Source organism: Bos indicus, chromosome 26 (genome assembly GCF_029378745.1).
Source record: "Bos indicus isolate NIAB-ARS_2022 breed Sahiwal x Tharparkar chromosome 26, NIAB-ARS_B.indTharparkar_mat_pri_1.0, whole genome shotgun sequence".
Lineage (NCBI taxonomy): Eukaryota > Metazoa > Chordata > Mammalia > Artiodactyla > Bovidae > Bos > Bos indicus.
Genome location: NC_091785.1, coordinates 6659751 through 6683742, shown reverse-complemented (window position 1 = coordinate 6683742; position 23992 = coordinate 6659751).

Sequence of the window (23992 nt, the reverse complement as noted above, 5' to 3'; positions counted from 1 at the left end):
GTCTTTGAAGGGCCCTGATATACAATAAGTGCTCTAAGTATCCATCTAGTCAAAGCTATGGTTTTTCCAGTAGTCATGTATGGATGTGAGAGTTGGGCTGTAAGGAAAGCTGTGTGCCAAAAAATTGATGCTTTTGAACTGTGGTGTTGGAGAAGACTCTTGAGAATCCCTTGGACTACAAGGAGATCAAATCAGTCAATCCTAAAGGAAATCAGTCTTGAATAGTCATTGGAAGGACTGATGCTGAAGCTGAAACTCCAGAACATTGACCACCTGATGTGAAGAACTGACTCTTGGAAAAGACCCCGGTGCTAGGAAAGATTGAAGACAGATGACAAGGATGAGAAGTGGATGAGAGAGGCTGAGATAGTTGGATGGCATCACCAAGTCAATGGACATGAGTTTGAGCAAGCTCTGGGAGTTAGTGATGGTCAGGGAAGCCTGGCGTGCTGCAGTCCATGGGGTCACAAAGAGTTGGACACGACTGAGCAACTGAACTGAAGCATTTCTTTTCTTTAGATCTATATGACCTATGTTATATATATATATATATATATATATATATATATATATATATATATATACACACTACTACTACTAAGTCACTTCAGTCGTGTCCGACTCTGTGTGACCCCATAGACGGCAGCCCACCAGGCTCCCTCATCCCTGGGATTCTCCAGGCAAGAACAATGGAGTGGGTTGCCATTTCCTTCTCCAATGCATGAAAGTGAAAAGTGAAAGTGAAGTCGCTCAGTCATGTCTGACTCTTAGTCACCCCATGGACTGCAGCTCACCAGGCTCCTCCATCCATGGGACTTTCCAGGCAAGAGTACTGGAGTGGGGTGCCATTGCCTTCTCCAATATATATATATATATATATATATATATATATATATAGTAATTAGGTGAATGAATTATGTGATAGGTAAGGGTTAGTAAGGGGCTTCCCAGGTGGCACTAGTGGTAAAGAACACATCTGCCAATGCAGGAGACATGAGAGACACAGGTTCAACCTCTGGGTCAGGAAGATCCCTGGAGGAGGGCATGGCAACCCACTCCAGAATTCTTGTCTAGAGAATTGCATGGACAGAGGAGCCTGGTGGGCTACAGTCCATGGGGTCCAAATGAGTTGGACATGACTGAAGCGACTTAGCACAGATCAGCAAGGATTAGTAAACATGTGAGGTTAACCAGGAAATAGGAAGCCTTGAACCATAATTTCTAGCTGAATTTTCAGTACTCTGGTTTTGGGGCTAGGGAACAGAATGTACAAGGCATTCTTCCTCATTCTTCTAAATCCTAGTTACTATTTTGTAGAGTTAAACATATATACAAAGTAATCATTAAGCAAGTTAGTATATGTGCAGCATTCATAGCAGAGGTACCAGATGCTGTAGGAGTTTGGATGAGAGGCATCATAGCTGCCTGCCAAAGATTTAGTGAAAGCAGTGGAACTGAATTTAATATTGAAGATTTTCCATGATTTTAAAAAATAAATAACTTTTTCCTGTCACAGAAGCAATATAAATTCTGTGGAAAATGCCAAGAAAAAATAAACACATGTGTAATTCTACCAGATAAAAGTAGCCAAAGTTCACATTTGTGTGTTTCTTTACCAAAAGTAGTAATAGAGAATATTTTATTACTTTTAAGCATAGTGTGAAATAGTTTACATTTCAGTAGATATTCTTCTATAACACACTCTTTAGGGCTACATATGTACCTAAAGAATGAACCACGATTTATTTAAATAATTATATAATGATGGGTGCTGTTCTGCCATTAGAGACATTACTGTGGTGAGATGGTTGAAAATTTAGGGGGGCATGGCAGGGGATGAAGGTAGGGATATTCAAAATACTTAGATAGACATGAGCTGAACTATGAAAGTTAGATTACTCTATTTTGGGAGAATTGGCAAATATAAAGGACAGAGAAAAAGGCTAACAAACTTTTCTCTGTTATGAATAAATATAGGGTGGATACTTTGTGCTAACAGAGGCCTAAAGTTAAAGAAGGCAGTGCAGGAATACAGTAATTCAGAATATTATTAGCTATAGATTCAGGCTCTGTGGTTCCTAATTCTGCCACTGTCTGTTGATCCAGGGCAAGTGATTGTATTCGTCTGAGCCTCAGTTCCTCAGATACAAAACAGAGGATGAGATGGCTGGATGGCATCACTGACTCGATGGACGTGGGTCTGGGTGAACTCCGGGAGTTGGTGATGGACAGGGAAGCCTGGCGTGCTGCGATTCATGGGGTCATGAAGAGTTGGACATGACTGAGCAACTGAACTGAACTGAATAAGCTTATTCCTTGGAAGGAAAGTTATGACCAATCTAGATAGCATATTCAAAAGCAGAGACATTACTTTGCCAACAAAGGTCTGTCTAGTCAAGGCTATGGTTTTTCCAGTGGTCATGTATGGATGTGAGAGTTGGACTGTGAAGAAAGCTGAGCGCTGAAGAATTGATGCTTTTGAACTGTGGTGTTGGAGAAGACTCTTGAGAGTCCCTTGGACTGCAAGGAGATCCAACCAGTCCATTCTAAAGGAGATCAATCCTGGGTGTTCATTGGAAGGACTGATGTTAAAGCTGAACCTCCAGTACTTTGGCCACCTCATGTGAAGAGTTGACTCATTGGAAAAGACTCTGATGCTGGGAGGGATGGGGGGCAGAAGGAGAAGGGGACGACAGAGGATGAGATGTCTGGATGGCATCACCGACTTGATGGACATGAGTTTGAGTGAACTCTGGGAGTTGGTGATGGACAGGGAGGCCTGGCATGCTGCGATTCATGGGGTCTCAAAGAGTCGGACATGACTGAGTGACTGAACTGAACTGAACTGAACTGAAGGATTAATATGATGTATCTGAAGTGCCTGGCATGATGCTTATAACATAGTCAGTGTGTATCACATGTTATCTATTGTTAAAAATATAAAACAAAAATTTTGAAACACCAATACTAACATGGTAATAAAGATGGTTCTATATAAAGCCCTGAAAAGAAAGAGTATAGTTTTGTATGTATAATTGATTTTTCCCCCCATTAACAATGGTTCATTTTCTTCAAAATCTGTTAAAGCCGTTTCTGCTCTGATGCTTACCTGCACACTCAGAGGCTGCAAATTTTTAGGCAGTGCCTACCTCACCCTCCACAAGCATTTAATGAAAATCAAAAACACATAGCATTTTTAAGAAATCTCCAAACTCTTCTCTACAGTGGCTGTACCAATTTACATTGCTACCAACGGTGCAAGAGCTTCCCTTTCCTCTACATTGTCTCCAGCATGTATTGTTTGTAGATTTCTTTTAATGATTGCCATTCTGACTAGTGCGAGGTGATACCATGTATATTACCATATGTAAAACAAATAGCCAGTGGGGATTTTCTGTATAATGCAAGGAGCTCAATCTAGTGCTCTGCATGACAACATAGAGGGGTGATACGGGGTGGAAGGTGGGAGAGAGGTTCAAGACAGAGGGGGTATATATGTACACCTATGTTGATTCATGTTGATTTATGATAGAAACCAACACAACTTTGTAAAGCAACTATCCTCCAATTAAACACACACACACACACACACACACACACACACACAGCATTGGTTAGCCATTCTCTTTCATTATAAGTGATTTGGTCAAATGACAATGCTCTTAAAAAATATTATCCATATATTTCATTTAGTTCTTTTTCCTAATGAGAAAAATACTTTCTGAATATGTGTCATATATATGCAAATATATATATGGAGATATATTAATAATTGTCCTATAACATTGCATTAATTTTAGGCATACAACATAATGACTTGACATAATTAAATATTGTAAAATAATTACCACAGTAAGTTTAGTTAACATCCATCACCATGCATAATTACAAATTATTTTCTTCTGATGAGAAATTTTAAGATCTACTCTTTTAGCAACTTTCAAATATATAATAAAGTAGTTACCTCTAGTCGCCATGTTGTATATTAAATCCCCAGAATTTGCTTACCTTATAACTAGGAGTTTGTACCTTTTTTTACTAAAGAAGTTACTCTTGACCAGAAATCTGCCTCTAGACAAGATCAGGCACATTCGGGGTGGAATGCCTATAGACTGAAATTAACCTTTACAAATGTTAGGTAGTTAGAGTAGGGAAAAGGAGTCCAGAATGGCGGTGGCTAAAAGATAAGAAAGAGAAAAGCCCGCAAAAATAGAACAAAGGAAGGTCAGAGGACAGAGTGAGGACAAACAGGTACCTGCTATTTGTCAGGTAGAACAAAGAGCACTCCTGGCTGACCCAATTTACATAGAGCAGGCCTGGGGTGGGGGTGGGAGAACATATAAAAAGAGGAGCCAAAGAGCTCTCTCTCTCTCTCCCTCTTCCCCAACACCTCCCGTACTCCCGCACGCTGGGACACTCTTATCTGAACTTTAATAAAAATACACATTCACTTTTCTAGAGTTAGCACCATAAAGAATAAATCTCTATAAAGAGCAAAAAAAAGAAGGCTCTAAGTCCTTACATGTTAAAAGCACACTCAATATAAGAAAGCAACACACACACACACACACACACGCCTAACTGTTGCATGAGCAATCACTATGAGAACTTTATGAGTTCAGAGAAGACTCAAGCAATGAATCATGGTGTTTATCAGAATAGTCCTACTTTATGTTTGAAGAATATGAATGTATGTTGAAGGAAGATCAAATGAGAAGGCAGAATTCCTGTGTCCACTTGGTCTACCATCGTGACAGAAAGCCTTAGATGCTGGTTTTTATTGCAGATATTCTCTGTGTTATTATTACTAGACTTGTTTCATATCTAAAGCTGCAAAGTTGTCTTATCAGTTAGGATTATTTAGATTGTGTATCACACACACACACACACACACACATACACCTACACACCCCAAATCAAAATGCCTTAATCAAAAAGAATTTATTAACTCATATAACAAGAAAAAGAAGAAAGGGAGACTGTAAGCTCAGCTCAATTTAAACTCAAAGGATACACCAAAATTCAGATTTTCTTTTTTGAAGGTCTGCCTGCTTCTGAGTATTGATTTTTTGCCAACACACAGTTTTGCATGTGGTAGCAAGATGGTGAAATTAGCCTCAGCCTACATAAATGCAGTGATAAAATTCTAATCACTTTAAGTAAGACCATGTTTCATTGGTCTTACTGGGTCATGTGTTCATCACTTGGGTAACCATTATGATCTAGGTGAAAGTAATCAGAACAAAACAGAGAAAAATCAATGAAACCATAAACTGATTCTTAAAAAAGATTAACATTTATAAGCCTTAGAGAAACTGATCAAAACTAAAAGAGAAAACACAAATAATCAATATCAGAAGTGAAAGAAAAGACATGTCTCTAGCTCTCACATACATTAGAAGATTAACAAGAAAGTGTCATGAGCAACTTTATGTCTATGGATTACATTTTTTTGATGAAATGGACTTCAGAGATGACAATACAAATTATTACAATACTCTCAAATTATTGGTACTATAAGTTGTAACATTAAGAAACATTTTTCCCTCTATTTGTAGGGTAGTTTATGTCTGGTAACAAATGTGCAATATTCATGTCTTCCCTTTCTCCTTTCATGGATTATCTTCTCATAAATAAGTATTTCTTGAACGGAAATTTGTTTCATTTTCTCTAACATCTGCCCTTGTCATTTACTTTTATAAAGAAGACTTATCAACGAGCTGATATTCTTCATCAGACCACTTGCAGATATGTTGGGTTTATAGGTTGATAGATTTGTAGTAAAAAAAGGATGCCACATGGCAAATCATTGATTGTGTAATATCATTGTTCTAAAGTTTTTAAAGATGTATTCTCTGAAACTTACAACAGAAAATGTATATGAGCTAAATTTTTCTTCTGTCTCTGACTGCTACCATCTTGCTTAACTCATCACTCTTCCTTTTCTCCCAGATTCTCCCATCTTTTCCAACAGCTGCCAACAGCCCATGAAAGCTTTCTTATTGTTTTCTCTTATAAAACAAGCTTAACTGTTTTTAGTTCATATGGGTACTGTATTAAGCTATCTATACCATGGGGAGGCTTAAATATATGCTACTAATTAACCACATAAATGCTATCCAAAAAGAAAAGATTCTTTCCTTGAAAGGGTTCTGTGTTTCTCTTTATACAACTGGCTCAAATTTTGCCTCATTTCAATAACAATGTACCCCATTTTCTACCTTTTCATTGTTATTAACTGAATGCTATTACTAATATACTATATGCTTAATTATACTATGATATTGGTGCTATTATTGCCATAATACTGATGAGAAATCTAAGCCCTTCAAAAAGATTCTATAAATTTTAAACAAATTTTAAACAAATTTTATAAGATCATGCTAATTAGGGGCAATGCTTTACCATAGTAGAATCTGTTTTATTGACCACTAATTTCTAGGTCCTACCATGATACTACAGATTAGAGGGAAGCAAATTATATTTTGTTTATTAATGTAGTGCTTTTATCTTACAAGTTTCAGGACATAGTAGCTGTTCTGTAAATATGTGTTGTTCAGTTATGAAAAGCTCCTAGCATTATAAACATATTTGTGGTTGATTGCAAACAATGATAAGAATGAAGAAATAATTTTACAAATCAGTGAGACAGTATGTTTTAGCCAGATGATCAGAAGTTAAACACATGTTACACAGACATAGAAATCTATTTATAGTTTCTTATTTTACAGGCAAAGTACTTTGGGAAGAGAACATTCAAATTGAAATGGTCCACTTAGTTTTAGCTTACATTAGGGAAAATGAATCAGATGAAACCAACAATTGGCTGTTTTTATTAAGTAATTGAAATTAAAAGATGCTTACTCCTTGTAAGGAAAGTTATGACCAACCTAGATAGCATATTCAAAAGCAGAGACATTACTTTGCCAACAAAGGCTCGTCTAGTCAAGGCTATGGTTTTTCCTGTGGTCATGTATGGATGTGAGAGTTGGACTGTGAAGAAGGCTGAGCACCGAAGAATTGATGCTTTTGAACTGTGGTGTTGGAGAAGACTCTTGAGAGTCCCTTGGACTGCAAGGAAATCCAACCAGTCCATTCTGAAGGAGATCAGCCCTGAGATTTCTTTGGAAGGAATGATACTAAAGCTGAAACTCCAGTACTTTGGCCACCTCATGTGAAGAGTTGACTCATTGGAAAAGACTCTGATGCTGGGAGGGATTGGGGGCAAGAGGAGAAGGGGACGACAGAGGATGAGATGGCTGGATGGCGGCACTGACTCGATGGACGTGAGTCTCAGTGAACTCTGGGAGTTGGTGATGGACAGGGAGGCCTGGCGTGCTGCGATTCATGGGGTCGCAAAGAGTCAGACACGACTGAGTGACTGATCTGATCTGATCTGATTGAGTAATTAGAACAGTTTTTTTAAGTTTGAAAAAATAAAGAGCTTCTAATTAAAAGTGTTAAAAAAAATCCTAAGCTCAGCTCCTGTAATAGTTGGGTGTGTTTTCTACACCTTGTTTTATTACATGGAAAGCCACAATAGAATCTCCTTAAAACAAGGTGTCTAGGACCAAGGTTCTAACCACCCTTCTACTACTGTCAATAGTGTCTTGTTTCATTCTTTTGAAAACCTCAGACATAGTTTTCTAGGAAGAAAATCATTATTAAATCATCATTATTTCTAGGAAGAAAATCATTATTGAGATTTTCTAGGAAGAAAGTCTCAAACTCTAGACTAAAAAATAATAAAAATGTACCCATAAAGCAAATATAGTTTTCCATGGAGGATCCTTTAAAAGTCATTATTACTTTTGATGAAAATTTTGGGAGATTTTCATAATTGTTTTTATTTATCCTTCTCATGTTTTTGTCCTTAGTGCATTTTTTTAATCTGTAATTACTGAGTACTGTATGTATTTATTCATTTATTGAATCAATGTTTATTGAACAATTTCTGTGTTTGACATTGACTATGGTAAATGTTGGAAATGTAGCATTGAAAGTTCCTTCTTAGGGGATCTCATATTTTATGGGGTGAAGCAGATAATACTAGAAGGGATATATATATATATATATATAAAGAGCCAAGAAGAAAAGAAAGTTTTGAGACACAGTTTCATTGCTCACTTTAGATACAATGGCCAAAAATTTCTCTCTCAAATGTGGAAAGTTGACATCCGAAATATGAGAAGGGTCCAGTTTTACAAAGAACCAGGAGAACATATCAGAAGGAACAGCAAATATAAAGGCCTTGAGTTGGGAATAACCTTGGTATGTTGGAGAAATGAACAAGACCCAAGCATGGTTAAGGAGAAATGTCTGAGTTCAAGTTGAAGATGAGCTAGAACATGCAAGTTATACTAGGCCATGGTAAATTGTTTTGAATTATTTTAGGAGTTTTGTTAAGCCATGGGAGGAGGGTGGTTAGTAAAGGAGTGACATTACATACTATATGTTCTTCAGAAAAAAAAATGAAAAACATCAATCTGGCATTTGACATTTAGATTGTTTCTATGTTTGGCTATTGTAATTGTGAGGCAATGAGCATCAGGGTACACTTGTCTTTTTGAATTATGGTTTTCTCAGGGTGGATGGGTGGGATGAGGGGTTGGGAGGGAGGTACAAGAAGGGAAGGGATTATGAATGCATATGGCTGATTCACTTCACTGTACAGCAGGAACTAATACAGTGTTGTAAAACAATTATGAAAGAAGAAGTGAAAGTCACTCAGTAGTGTCCAACTCTTTGCAATGCCATGGACTGTAGCCCACCAGGCTCCTCTGTCCATGGAATTCTGCAGGCCGTAATACTGGAGTGGGTAGCTGACCCCTTCTCTAGGGGATCTTCCCAATTAAACTCCAAAAAATAGAAAAAATCAATTTTGTAGCAATATGGAGAGTAGATCATTTTGTTGCAATGGGGCAAGAATGGTGATTAGGAGAGCAGTTAGCCATGTCATTGTTCAGGCCACCACTGATGATGGTATTGAGTAATGTGGAAGTAGGGCTTTGGAGAAAAGCAATGGATTCAAGGAATTTTTTTTCTAAGACTGACAGTGTTTGCTAATGGATTAAATATGGTAGTGAGAAATACAGCTGGAAATGGCTGAAGGATTTGGATATGGGTAATAGGTATATTGGAGAAGGAAATGGCAACCCACTCCAGTGTTCTTGCCTGGAGAATCCCACGGACGGGGGAGCCTGGTAGGCTGCCATCTATGGGGTCGCACAGAGTCGGACACGACTGAAGTGACTTAGCAGTAATAGGGTAGATGAGAGTTACTTACATGGGAGAGGGCTACGGGAGAAGCCAAATGTTTTTAGGTGTTTGAGGAACCCCTACCGTTTTGCTTTTCACAAAGGACAAGGCAAGAGGTCTTGGTTTTTGCTCTATTCTGTTTCTAAAAAGCTCTTTGATTTTGGCCTGACAAAATTTATTTGACTCTTGGTGTTCCTATTTGTAAATTATAATATGCTTCCAGAGTGCTTATTTTATAAAGCATAATATAATAGTTCCACAATAATGCAGGACTCGATGGACCTGAGTTTGGGTAAACTCTGGGAGTTGGTGATGGACAGGGAGGCCTGGTGTGCTGAGATTCATGGGGTTGCACAGAGTTGGACACGACTGAGCGACTGAACTGAACTGAACTGAACTGAGATGAGTGCAATTGTGTGGTAGTTTGAGCATTCTTTGGCATTGCCTTTCTTTGGGATTGGAATGAAAACTGACCTTTTCCAGTTCTGTGGCCACTGCTGAGTTTGCCAAATTTACTAACATATTGCGTACAGCACTTTCACAGCATCATCTTTTAGGATTTGAAATAGCCCAACTGGAATTCCATCACCTCCACTAGCTTTGTTCATAGTGATGCTTTCCAAGGCCCACTTGACTTCACATTCCAGGATGTCTGGTTCTAGGTGAGTGCGTGTGATCACACCATTGTGATTATCCGGGTTGTGAAGATCGTTTTTGCATAGTTCTTCTGTGTATTCTTGCCACCTCTTCTTATTATCTTCTGCTTCTGTTAGGTCCATACCATTTCTGTCTTTTATTGAGCCCATCTTTGCATGAAATGTTCCCTTGGTATCTCTAATTTTCTTGAAGAGATCTCTAGTCTTTCCCTTTCTATTGTTTTCCTCTATTTCTTTGCACTGATCACTGAGCAAGGCTTTCTTATCTCTCCTTGCTATTCTTTGGAACTCTGCATTCAAATGGGCTTATCTTTCCTTTTCTCCTTTGCTTTTCACTTCTCTTCTTTTCACAGCAATTTGTAAGGCCTCCTCAGACAGCCATTTTGCTTTTTTGCATTTCTTTTTCTTGGGGATGGTCTTGATTCCTGTCTCCTGTACAATGTCATGAACCTCTGTCCATAGTTCATCAGGCATTCTATCAGATCTAGTCCCTTAAATCTATTTCTCATTTCCACTGTATAGTCATAAGTGATTTCTATGCTTTTACTATATCAGCATTTGTCAACCAGCTTTACATTTGTCTGTGTGGTTATTTTATTAACTCTGTTTCTCCACGAGGACAAGAGCTGTGCACATTGGCAGTGCCTGACAGTTGATAATACTACTGAATAATGATTTGTTGAATGCAATAATGAGGGGTCAGAATCCATAATGGCTGGCTAATGTTCTTCCAAGCACTGAAAATTCCAGTTCTAAGCAATAAAATGATTTTTTTAAATGCATGTGATTTTTGTCAATGTGTCATTTTTCATACTTGATTCCTGTGACCTAGAATATTCCCTGCTTGTAAAAGTTTTTTCTAGTCTCTAGTTCAAGTCTCATCTCTTTAAAGAAAACATCTCTATAGTTAGGAAGTTTGGGATCATTGTGTACATACTGCTATGTTTAAAATGAATAACCAACAAGGTCCTAAAGTATAGCATAGGGAACTCTATTCAGTTTTACGTGGCAGCCTGGACGGGAGGGAAGTATGGGGGAGAACGGGTACAATAATAAAATAAAAGTAAAAAAAAGAAGTAATTTCCTTCACGCACAGTTCTTATTACCTTTTTTAGAGATTCTGAAGTATATATTGTTATAGGTTGAGTTGTGTCCCCTTGCAGCCTCCACGAGCTTCCCAGGTGGTGCTAGTGGTAAAGAACCTGTCTGCCAATGCAGGAGAAATAAGAGATGTGCGTTCGATCCCTGGGTCGGAAAGATCCCCTGGAGGAGGACATGGCAACCCACTCCATGTTCTTACCTGGAGAATCCCATGGACAGAGGAGACTGGCAGGCTACAGCCCATGGGGTGCAAACAGCTGGACACTAAGTTGAAGTGACTTAGCAAGCATGCAGCCCCCACAGCAACCTTATGCTGAAGTGCTAACCACTAGGGCCGATGGTCATGACCTTATTTGGAAATAAGTTCTTACAGATTTAAACAAGTTAAGGTGAGATTATTAGGTTGGATTTCATGCACTATGACTAGTGTCTTTGTATGATAAGGGAAAATTTGAACACATGTGAAGATGGAGGAAAGAGATTGAAGTGATAGAGTCACTCCAAGGAATGTCCAGGCTGCTTCAACAGAAGCAAGAAGCACAGCTTCTCCCTCAGAACTCTTAGATGGAACCAACCTTGCCAATTTCTTGATTTTTGGACTTCTAGCCTCCAGAACTGTGAGACCATGAACTTGTGTCATTTTAAGCTAGTTTGTGGTGCTTTGTTGTGAAAGCCAGGAAACTAATATAATCATCATGTAATTGCCTTTGTTTTCTACTTGTGTATCCTCTTCTCTATATACAAAGTCTCCATGCATTCAATGTCTGTCTTATGCAGTGCAGATATTGGTACAATCTTGACATAAGTGACGGCTTTACATTTAATCCTGAATATAATGAGTGAGGTTTTTATTTCCCCAAGGCTAAAAAAAGTATCCGCTTTGATAACTCCCTTTCTTCCAACCTAGCAAGATGTGATTTATTTATTTTAATAAAATAATTGAATTTTTATTTTGGAGTCCACCTTGGATTTGAGGTATTTAAAGAAAAATTTATGAAATGACCCAAGAAGCTGGCAAAACAATACCTTTACTCTTCTAAGACATTTAAAGAGGTCTTATTTTAATATAATAAAAATTGGCTCAATTTGTATAATTGATAATGACACTTGGAATCTGTTCAATTTTAGGTCTTGGGTTCCAAAATTATCTCTTAAATATGTTTTTTAGAAGGGAAATGAATACCTTGTATTCTCTCCTGATTTTCTTTTTTTGTTGTTGTTCTTATATAAAATATAAAATACAAAGACAAAAGACAATGTCATATCTAAAATTAATCCTTGTTAATATTTTGATATATTTTCTTGGTTTCTTTAAAGAAGTAAAAATCATTCAGATAATGTCCATTTTGTTCCTCACCCTGAAGACTAACAAAGTACTTTTAAATGTATATATACATAAATGCATCATATTGGAATACCAATCTGCAGCTTCCTTTTTTCTAAAAATCATATTTTTGAGGTCTAATCATTTTAAGATATAAGAATCTAGTTTGTTTCTAAACTGGAGTATTACGTCTTACGTTCCTCTTATATTGTTTCCCTATTGATGGTATTTCCAGTATTTCTCTATTAAAAAGCAATACTGCAATAAATGCTTTCCCTATGTTACACATTGAGAAACAGAAATCCTGGTCCATAGAAAATATACATTTTCAACCATACTGCTGCTGCTGCTGCTGTTAAGTCGCTCCAGTCATGTCCGACTCTGTGCGACCCCATAGATGGCAGCCCACCAGGCTCCCCTGTCCTTGGGATTCTCCAGGCAAGAACACTGGAGTGGCTTGCCATTTCCTTCTCCATACTAGATTCTGACAAATTGCCCTTCATATTGTTTTATTAACATCAATTCCACCAGGATAAGCCATTTTTCATATCCTCCTGTAAACATTAATCGTGTATACTCTAATTGTATCTGGTCTTGCTAGTGCGTGAGGTGGTATCTCAGTGTGTGCTTGTGTGTGTGTCTAAGTGCATTTTTTAGCGCTTTAGGGGATTTATCAATTTTGGGGATTGATCTTTTGTGGGCTGTATATTTTTAAAATATGGCCTCCTGATCAATCACTTATCTTTTAAGTTTAAATATTTTTAAATTTTAAATTAAATAGACACAAATTAATGTAATTTTTATTAATAGTTTGTGATTCTGTATGCATCTTGCTTCAGAAATTCTTATCTGAAGTTCACACAGTTATTTTCTGTATTTTTTCCTAACTTCTTATAGTTGCAGTCTTTTCATTAAAGAAACAGTTGGCTCACATATAAGATTGTTTTTTTTCCTTACTAAGTCTTAGTCCATTTTTCTGCTTCTTCTAAAAATTTCATCGAAATCCTAAATCTTACAAAGACACCTAGATTGTTTCTGTTAAAAATGGATAAATGTGGCTTTTTTTTTTCTTGAAAACAGTAGGAGAAATTCCTTGTGTCCCAAGTTCACATTTTTTTCCTAGTACATTTTGTAATTTCTCCAAAAAACCTAAGCAATGTGATATTTTGTCTTTTATTATATTGTTTTAGAATTTCACAATGCTATAAACCACTGAATGACTCACCTGCTTCTGCCCTGTGCTCTGCTATATCCTCTGCTGACTAGTAGCTCACCTCTATCTCTTCATAGATCCACACACTGCTTTTACCCTGAAGCCAGAAAAACCTTCCTTTGGTTATTTACTTGAATCTTCCTGGACTTAAGTTATGGAATGGAGCCATGTTTCAGCATGTCCAAAACTGAGAGCTAGGTTGTCTCAGGATCATTAGGAAGCGAAAGACTTTAGATGCCATCCATCTATTGTGATGAGGGAGCCCACACATTGCAGGGATCACACATTTCCCTTGGCTGATCTGACATTTTGATGCACTAAAGCAATTCATATTCATGCAATAATTCTTCCTTCTGTTCAATATTTTGTATCTCCCTCTCTTTTGAATATGAAGATTGCCAGGTAGCACTAATGATAAAGAAGTGTGTTCGTTGCTCAGTTGTGTCTGACTCTTTGTGACCTCATGGACTATAGCCTGACAGTTCCTCTGTTCATTGGATTTCCCAGGGAAGAATACTGGAGTGGGTTGCCAGAATCCACCTACCAATGCAGGGGACACAAGAGACATGGATTCAATCCACTATAGTCCATGGCATCACACAGATTCAGACATGACGTTTTGAATATGGCATTTTTTGTCTTCAAAGACGTTTGAAATACTTTTATAGTGGTATAAATATGAGTCCTTAGCCCTAAATATATGGATAATTTATTTTGCTATATCACCCTAAGTTTTATATCAAGACTTCATTCTGCAGGAGTAGTAAAGGGTTTTTCCCAAGGGCTTGTGTAGTACTGAGATATTGTGGCATATCTGGCCCTTGAGTCATCTTTTGAAGCAAGAATTGTCAGAGCCCTGCCTTTTCCTATTTAGTCCTTAGTCATTCAGGAATTAAGATTCCTTTTGAGTCCACCCATGTTCCTGTCTTCAAGGTTCCTTCTAGTCTGCTGGCATCTCTCTTCTACATCAGAGTCAGACTTTGGGCATAAACATCATCCTGTAGCTTTTATTCCAAGATGTGACAATGGAAACTTCCAGTGACTGTCCAGGGATCTGTCTGGATCCATTATACAGATGTTCTTCATGGTTTCCTGACTTCCCCAACCCCACTCTGAGCATCCTGTTTTGAGATCTGGGCTCTGGGTCCCTTTCTCAAACACTGTAATTTCTCTTTTTAAAGTTCTTTACCATCTCTTCTCCTCTCTACCCGGTGGATTATTTTTCTAGTGCAAGTGGAAGTGAGCATGAAACATCCCTTTTTATTTTTCTTTTCCTGTATATTTTATTTTAAATCCTTAAAATTTCTCCAAAGGAGCTTAAGCTTTTGGAGTACAAAAGGCAGAGTCTGACAGGCTCTGTCTGCTTTGTGTCCTGTGACATTCTGTTCAAATGATGAATGCAGAGTCAAGTATTAGCCTGCATATAGCAGCAGATTGAGGAAAAATTTTTGAAAAGGAAAATATAGGTTAATTTCTTTAAAGTATATTCCTGCCATTGTTGTTATTTAATCACTAAGTCATGTCTGAATCTTTTGTGACCTCGTGGACTGTAGCTCAGAGGCTCTGTCCATGGGGTTTTCCAGGTAAGAATACTGGAGTGGGTTGCCATTTCCTTCACCAAGGATTCTTGCCCTGCTTATACTTATTATTTTAGTCTTATTAGCTTTGATTTCTGTATTTGAAAATTACTATTATAATTTGGTCTGTTTTTGATTGCCACTGATGAGTCAATTTAGTAGGGGTCATACTGAAAGTTCTATTTCTTTTCAATCATTCTAAGCTCTACTGTCTGCCAGACTTCTACCTATTAAAATCCGTATTTATTAATGCTCATGGCTCATGGTTGGCTTTGAGCTTTTTTAATCACACTGTCCTTCCTGCTTTAGCTTTCTTTTAAATCAGACTTTAAAACATGTCTTCATTTCCTACCATTAATCATTAGTTGAGCCTTGATTTGTTAAAACCTCTGTCTAAAGCATTATGTTAGGAAAATGATTAGATTTCACGTCCATGTCTCTTATCATTAACTAGAGTTTCTGCATCTGATCCCTATAGCGATTCAAGTGGAGAACTGATTTCCATGAGCTGTTGTGGAAAGGAGGTCATTATGACAAAAGATTTCTGCCTAATTTATATGGTGAGGCTTGCTCACTAATTCTGGCGTCAGAGATCCGACCAGTTACCAATTGATTTCTATCAGTGCAGTGTGAGATGATAAATTTTAATCAGAGCTTTTTGGTCTCTATTAGTCTGGTTTTCTTTTTATAATGGATTTCTCTCATTCATGCTTTCCCTAGTCTGCATTTTTATGACTGTGATGTGCTTTGATTTACTTCATTCAAAGTACGATGCTCTGGCTTCAATTACTCCATTTAACTTTAAATAGACATTACTACAAGTCTTTCTCATACAAAAGAGCATCTGGTGTCAATAAATTGCAGCAGGAGGTGCCATGTGGGAAAGAACCCAATAACTAAACACATCTCTGGGCACATCCATCAGGACATGAGCATACATGTCATGGCATTGTGCCACTTATCTTCTTAAATGCTATCAGAGTGGAGCTAGCTCTAGGAGTTGAAGCCAGCATGGCATTTTGATTTTCATTGTAGCAATGCTTGACTCACTGATCTAAGGCTCCAGACACTAAACATTCTGTTCAGTTGATAACATCTTTAAGGATGACTTCTGCTAAACAAGAAAGAAACAGAGAGCCAGGGGACACTTTTTTCTATGTCTTGTACAGAGTGTTTAATGAAGAATGTTGTAAAGAAGTCAGAATAAAGAACACTATTTCTCACGTTCCCTCCCTACCAAACACATCAGAACAAAAAGTGCTGGGGTTTCCGCAGGGAAATACACTGACTCTCTGCTATTTTTGAGGTTGATCCCAACTACAATTTTTAATAATTACCTAAGACTACCAAATTTAAATAATAGAATATACAATAATTAAAGAGAAACCTTTGCTTGTTTTTAAGGTTTGAAAATAAAGTCTCTTTAATTGCTAAAATAAGCATAATGCAGAAATAATTTACCCAAGATGTAATTCACATTTAAATTTTATTCCGTATACAAGAGCTTTGTTCATAATCAGAATTATGCACTGATAATTTGAGTCTTGTAAAAAAGAGTGTCCTTAATAATAGGCTTTATTTAAATGATCTTTAAGTGAAATTATTTATGGATAATATATTGGGAAGCATGTGATTGATTGTCACAGCATATTTTGAAACTCAGATTCTCAAGCATGAGAACAAGGAACCCAACTTGACCTTGCTCTTCTTGTTTCCACTGCTTATTTCTGCTCAGCTTCATAGCCTTTTACCTGTGTTGGAGCAGAAGTTGACCGGCAGCCAGAGATATCACATCTTCCTAGTTTAATGAACTCTGTAGAAAGAGAGAGTTGCTCTTTCCCAAAGTTCATGTGTTAATCTTGCAAAAGGATCCTAATTAGCCCAGTTTTGTGATGTGCTCATCTCTGGACCCATCACAGCTGCCAGGAAAAGAGAACATGATGAGCCAAGAACTGAATCTACAGTGGAAGAGAGCAGGTTCTGTTCCCAGAGGGAAGGGGATGAGAAAACTTACTGGGTGAAAAACAATTAAAAAAAAACTAAACCAAACAGACAGTATTACCAGTATCCATGATTCTTAGCCAACCAACTCTGGATAAGGGTTTAGAGAATGAGAAAGGCATGCGTTTCAGACTGGTGACACTTTGTTCTACCTACTCAGAGATGAAATGTTCTCATAAGACAGTCTGTCTTGTTCTGCCACGAGGGGGGACATCGCTTTAGCATTTCAGAAGAATGCAGTAGCAGTGAGAAAGAATGTTTCTTTGGATGCAAATTTCAGAAAAGGGTTAGACCAGGTTAGCGCTGCTTCAAATGAGTCCTCATAAGATGGTGAAATATGGCATTAAGCGAGTAAAAAAAAAAAAAAAAGGAGATTAGGTTACACAAAGTGAGAAAGCTTTTTTTATTGGAGATTCTCATAAAACTTCTAACATAGCAAAATACTTCTGAGACTTTCAGAAGATGATATGGCATGCATGATTTCCAAAACATATTTAATGAGAGAGCTCTTTTTATTTTCATTCACTAAGAAGTTGAAATATTAGATGATTTTTTAAATACCTTGCTTATTCTGATAGTCTCCCAATTTTATGATTTTAAGAGAACAATATAAAGTTGAGATTCCAATCCTGGAGCTTATGTGTTTTTTTTGTTTTAAATAATAGTTTTTTTTTAATTGGAGGATAATTGCTTTACAATCTTGTGCTGCTTTCTGCCACACAACAAAGTAAATGAGCCATAAGTATGCATATGTTCTCTCTCTCTTGAATCCACTTCCTACCCCATCCCACACCTCTAGTTTGTCACAGAACACTGGGTTGAGCTCCCTGTGTTATACATTACCTTCCTATTAGCTGTCTGTTTTACATATGATTCAAGAAGATCCCAGGGATGGAGGAACCTGGTGGGTGGCTGTCTATGGGGTCGCACAGAGTCAGACATGACTGAAGCAACTTAGCAGCAGCAGCAGCAGCAAGAAGATCCAACCAGTCCATCCTAAAGGACATCAGTCCTGAGTGTTCATTGGAAGGACTGATGTTGAAGCTGAAACTCCAATACTTTGGCCACCTCACGCGAAGAGCTGACTCATTGGAAAAGACCCTGACGCTGGGAGGGATTGGGGGCAGGAGGAGAAGGGGACGACAGAGGCTGAGATGGCTGAATGGCATCACCAACTCGATGGACACGGGTTTGGGTAGACTCTGGGAGTTGGTGATGGGCAGGGAGGCCTGGAGTGCTGTGATTCATGGGATTGCAAAGAGTTGGACACGACTGAGCAACTGAACTGAACTGAACTGAATGTTTATATTCATATTTAGGTGCTATGCTATCAATTTGTCCCACCCTCTCCTTCCCCCACTGTGTTCACAAGTCTGTTCTCTATGTCTGTGTCTCTATTCCTGATCTGCAAATAGGTTCATCAGTACCATTTTTCTAGATTCCATATTTAGCATTTTTATAGGATATTTGTTTCTTCTCTCTCTTTTTTTAAAATACAAATTTATTTACTTTAATTGGAGGCTAATTACTTTGCAATATTCTGTTGGTTTTGCCATACATTGACATGAATCTGCTACGGGTGTACATGTGTTCCCCATCCTTAACCCCCCTCCCACCTCCCTTCCCATCCCATCCCTCTAGGTCATCCCAGTACACCAGCCCTGAGCATCCTGTATCCTGCATCAAACCTGGAATGGCAATTCGTTTCACATAAGATAATATACATGTTTCAGTGCCATTCTCCCAAATCATCCCACCCTCGCCCTCACGCATAGAGTCCAAAGATTGTTCTATACATCTGTGTCTCTTGCTGTCTCTCATACAGGGTTATCATTATCATCTTTCTAAATTCCATATATATGCATTAGTATACTGTATTGGTGTTTTTCTTTCTGGCTTACTTCACTCTGTATAATAGGCTCCAGTTTCATCCACCTCATTAGAACTGATTCAAATGTATTCTTTTTAATGGCTGAGTAATACTCCATTGTGTATATGTACCACCGCTTTCTTATCCATTCATCTGCTGATGGACATCAAGGTTGCGTCCATGTCCTGGCTATTATAAACAGTGCTGCGATGAACATTGGGGTACATGTGTCTCTTTCAATTCTGGTTTCCTCAATGTATATGCCCAGCAATGGGATTGCTGGGTCATATGGCAGTTCTATTTCCAGTCTTTTAAGGCATCTCCACACTGTTCTCCATAGTGGCTGTACTAGTTTGCATTCCCACCAACAGTGTAAGAGGGTTCCCTTTTCTCCACACCCTCTCCAGCATTTATTGCTTGTAGACTTTTGGATCGCAGCCATTCTGACTGGCATGAAATGGTACCTCATTGTGGTTTTGATTTCAATTTCTCTGATAATGAGTGATGTTGAGCATCTTTTCATGTTTGTTAGCCATCTGTATATCTTCTTTGGAGAAATGTCTGTTTAGTTCTTTGGCCCATTTTTTGATTGGGTCATTTACTTTTCTGGAATTGAGCTGCAGAAGTTGCTTATATATTTTTGAGATTAATTCTTTGTCAGTTGCTTCATTTGCTATTATTTTCTCCCATTCTGAAGGCTGTCTTTTCACCTTGCTTATAGTTTCTTTTGTTGTGCAGAGCTTTTAATTTTAATTAGGTCCCATTTGTTTATTTTTGCTTTTATTTCCAATATTCTGGGAGGTGAGTCAGAGAGGATCCTGCTGTGATTTATGTTGGAGAGTGTTTTGCCTATGTTCTCCTCTAAGAGTTGTATAGTTTCTGGTCTTATGTTTAGATCTTTAATCCATTTTGAGTTTATTTTTGTGTATGGTGTTAGAAAGTGTTCTAGTTTCATTCTTTTACAAGTGGTTGACCAGTTTGCCCAGCACCACTTGATAAAGAGATTGTCTTTTCTCCATTGTATATTCTTGCCTCCTTTGTCAAATTTAGGTGTCCATAGGTGTGTGGATTTATCTCTGGGCTTTCTATTTTGTTCCATTTATCTATATTTCTGTTTGTGTGCCAGTACCATACTGTCTTGATGACTATGGCTTTGTAGTAGAGCCTGAAGTCAGGCAGATTGATTCCTCCAGTTCCATTCTTCTTTCTCAAGATAGCTTTGGCTATTTGAGGTTTTATGTATTTCCATACGAATTGTAACATTATTTGCTCTAGCTTTGTGAAAAATACCATTGGTAGTTTGACAGGGATTGCATTGCATCTGTAGATTGCTTTGGGTAGTATACTCATTTTCACTATATTGATTCCTGTGATCCATGAACATGGTATATTTCTCCAACTATTAGTGTCCTCTTTTACTTCTTTCACCAGTGTTTTATACTTTTCTATATATAGGTCTTTTGTTTCTTTCAGTTCAGTTCAGTTGCTCAGTCGTGTCCAACTCTTTGCGACCCCCATGGATCACAGCACGCCAGGCCTCCCTGTCCATCACCAACTCCCAGAGTTCACTCAGATTCACGTCCATCGAGTCAGTGATGCCATCCAGCCATCTCATCCTCTGTCGTCCCCTTCTCCTCCTGCCCCCAACCCCGTCCAGCATCAGAGTTTTTTCCAGTGAGTCAACTCTTCGCATGAGGTGGCCAAAGTACTGGAGTTTCAGCTTTAACATCATTCCTTCCAAAGAAATCCCAGGGCTGATCTCCTTCACAATGGACTGGTTGGATCTCCTTGCAGTCCAAGGGACTCTCAAGAGTCTTCTCCAACACCACAGTTCAAAACCATCAATTCTTCAGCACTCAGCTTCCTTCATAGTCCATCTCACATCCATACGTGACCACTGGAAAAACCATAGCATTGACTAGATGGACCTTAGTTGGTAAAGCAATGTCTCTGCTTTTGAATATGCTATCTAGGTTGGTCATAACTTTTCTTCCAAGGAGGAAGCGTCTTTTAATTTCATGGCTACAGACACCATCTGCAGTAATTTTAGAGCCCCCCAAAATAAACTCTGACACTGTTTCCACTGTTTCCCCATCTATTTTCCATGAAGTGATGGGACCAGATGCCATGATCTTCGTTTTCTGAATGTTGAGTTTTAAGCCAACTTTTTTACTCTCCACTTTCACTTTCATCAAGAGACTTTTTAGTTCCTCTTCACTTCCTGCCATAAGGGTGATGCCATCTGCATATCTGAGGTTATTGAGATTTCTCCCAGCAATACTGATTCCAGCTTGTGCTTCTTCCAGCCCAGTGTTTCTCATAATGTACTCTGCATAAAAGTTAAATAAACAGGGTGACAATATACAGACTTGATGTACTCCTTTTCCTATTTGGAATCAGTCTGTTACACGTCCAGTTCTAACTGTTGCTTCCTGACATGCATACAGTTTCTGAAGAGGCAGGTCAGGTGGTCTGGTATTCCCATCTCTTTCAGAATTTTCCACAGTTTATTGTGATCCACACAGTCAAAGACTTTGGCATAGTCAATAAAGCAGAAATTGATGTTTTTCTGGAACTCTCTTGCTTTTTCCATGATCCAGCAGATGTTGGCAATTTGATCTCTGGTTCCTCTGCCTTTTCTAAAACCACCTTGAACATCAAGAAGTTCACGGTTCACAAATTGCTGAAGCCCGTCTTCGAGAATTTTGAGCATTACTTTACTAGTGTGTGAGATGAGTGCAATTGTGTGGTAGTTTGAGCATTCTTTGGCATTGCCTTTCTTTGGGATTGGAATGAAAACTGACCTTTTCCAGTCCTGTGGCCACTGCTGAGTTTTCCAAATTTGCTGGCATATTGAGTGTAGCACTTTCACAGCATCATCTTCAGGATTTGAAATAGCTCAACTGGAATGTCATCACCTCCACCAGCTTTGTTCGTAGTGAGGGCCCACTTGACTTCACATTCCAGGATGTCTGGCTCTAGGTCAGTGATCACACCATCGTGATTACCTGGGTTGTGAAGATCTTTTTGTACAGTTTTCTGTGTATTCTTGCCACCTGTTCTTAATATCTTCTGCTTCTCTTAGGGCCATACCATTTCTGTCCTTTATTGAGCCCATCTTTGCATGAAATATTCCCTTGGGATCTCTAATTTTCTTGAAGAGATCTCGAGTCTTTCCCATACTGTTGTTTTCCTCTATTTCTTTGCATTGATCACTGAGGAAGGCTTTCTTATCTCTCCTTGCTATTCTTTGGAACTCTGCATTCAGATGCTTATATCTTTCCTCTTCTCCTTTGCTTTTCGCTTCTCTTCTTTTCACAGCTATTTGTAAAGCCTCCCCAGACAGCCATTTTGGTTTTTTTTGCATTTCTTTTCCACAGGGATGGTCTTAATCCCTGTCTCCTGTACAATGTCACGAACCTCCGTCCATAGTTCATCAGGCACTCTATCTATCAGATCTAGGCCCTTAAATCTATTTCTCACTTCCACTGTATATCATAAGAGATTTGATTTAGGTCATACTTGAAAGGTCTAGTGTTTTCCCTACTTTCTTCAATTTAAGTCTGAATTTGGCAATAAGGAGTTCATGATCTGAGCCATAGTCACCTCCTGGTCTTGTTTTTGTTGACATTATAGAGCTTCTCCATCTTTGGCTGCAAAGAATATAATCAATCTGATTTCAGTGTTGACCATCTGGTGATGTCCATGTGTACAGTCTTCTCTTGTGTTGTTGGAAGAGGGTGTTTGCTATAACCAGTGCATTTTCTTGGCAAAACTCTATTAGTCTTTGTGTTGCTTCATTCTGTATTCCAAGGCCAAATTTGCCTGTTACTCCAGGTGTTTCTTCACTTCCAACTTTTGCATTCCAGTCCCCTATAATGAAAAGGACATCTTTTTTGGGTGTTAGTTCTAAAAGGTCTTGTAGGTCTTCATAGAACCGTTCAACTCCAGCTTCTTCAGCATTACTGGTTGGGGCATAGACTTGGATTACGGTGATATTGAATGGTTTGCCTTGGAAATAACAGATCATTCTGTCGTTTTTGAGATTGCATCCAAGTACTGCATTTCTGACTCTTTTTTTGACCATGATGGCTACTCCATTTCTTCTGAGGGATTCCTGCCCACAGTAGTAGGTATAATGGTTATCTGAGTTAAATTCACCTGTTCCAGTCCATTTTAGTTCGCTGATTCCTAGAATGTTGATGTTTCTTTAGGTAGATATATTCCTAAGTATTTTATTCTTTCCATTGCAATGGTGAATGGAATTGTTTCCTTAATTTCTATTTCTATTTTCTCATTATTAGTGTTTAGGAATGCAAGGGATTTCTGTGTGTTGATTTTATATCCTGCAAATTTACTATATTCATTGATTAGCTCTAGTAATTTTCTGGTGGTGTCTTTAGGGTTTTCTATGTAGAGGATCATGTCATCTGCAAATAGTGAGAGTTTTACTTCTTCTTTTCCAATATGGATTCCTTTTATTTCTTTTTCTTCTCTGACTGCTGTGGCTAAAACTTCCAAAACTATGTTGAACAGTAGTGGTAAAAGTGGGCACCCTTTACTTCTTCCTGACTTTAGGGGAAATGCTTTCAATTTTTCACCATTAAGGATAATGTTTGCTGTGGGTTTGCCATATACAGCTTTTATTATGTTGAGGTACGTTCCTTCTATTCCTGCATTATGGCGGGTTTTTATCATAAATGGATGTTGAATTTTGTCAAAGGCTTTCTCTGCATCTATTGAGACAATCATATGGTTTTATTTTTCAAGTTGTTAATGTGGAATAGCAAGAAGAGATAAGAAAGACTTCTTCAGCGATCAATGCAAAGAAATACAGGAGAACAACAGAATGGGAAAGACTAGGGATCTCTTCAAGAAAATCAGAGATACCAAAGGAACATTTCATGCAAGATGAGCTTGATAAAGGACAGAAATGGTATGGACCTAACAGAAGCAGAAGGTATTAAGAAGAGGTGGCAGGAATACACAGAA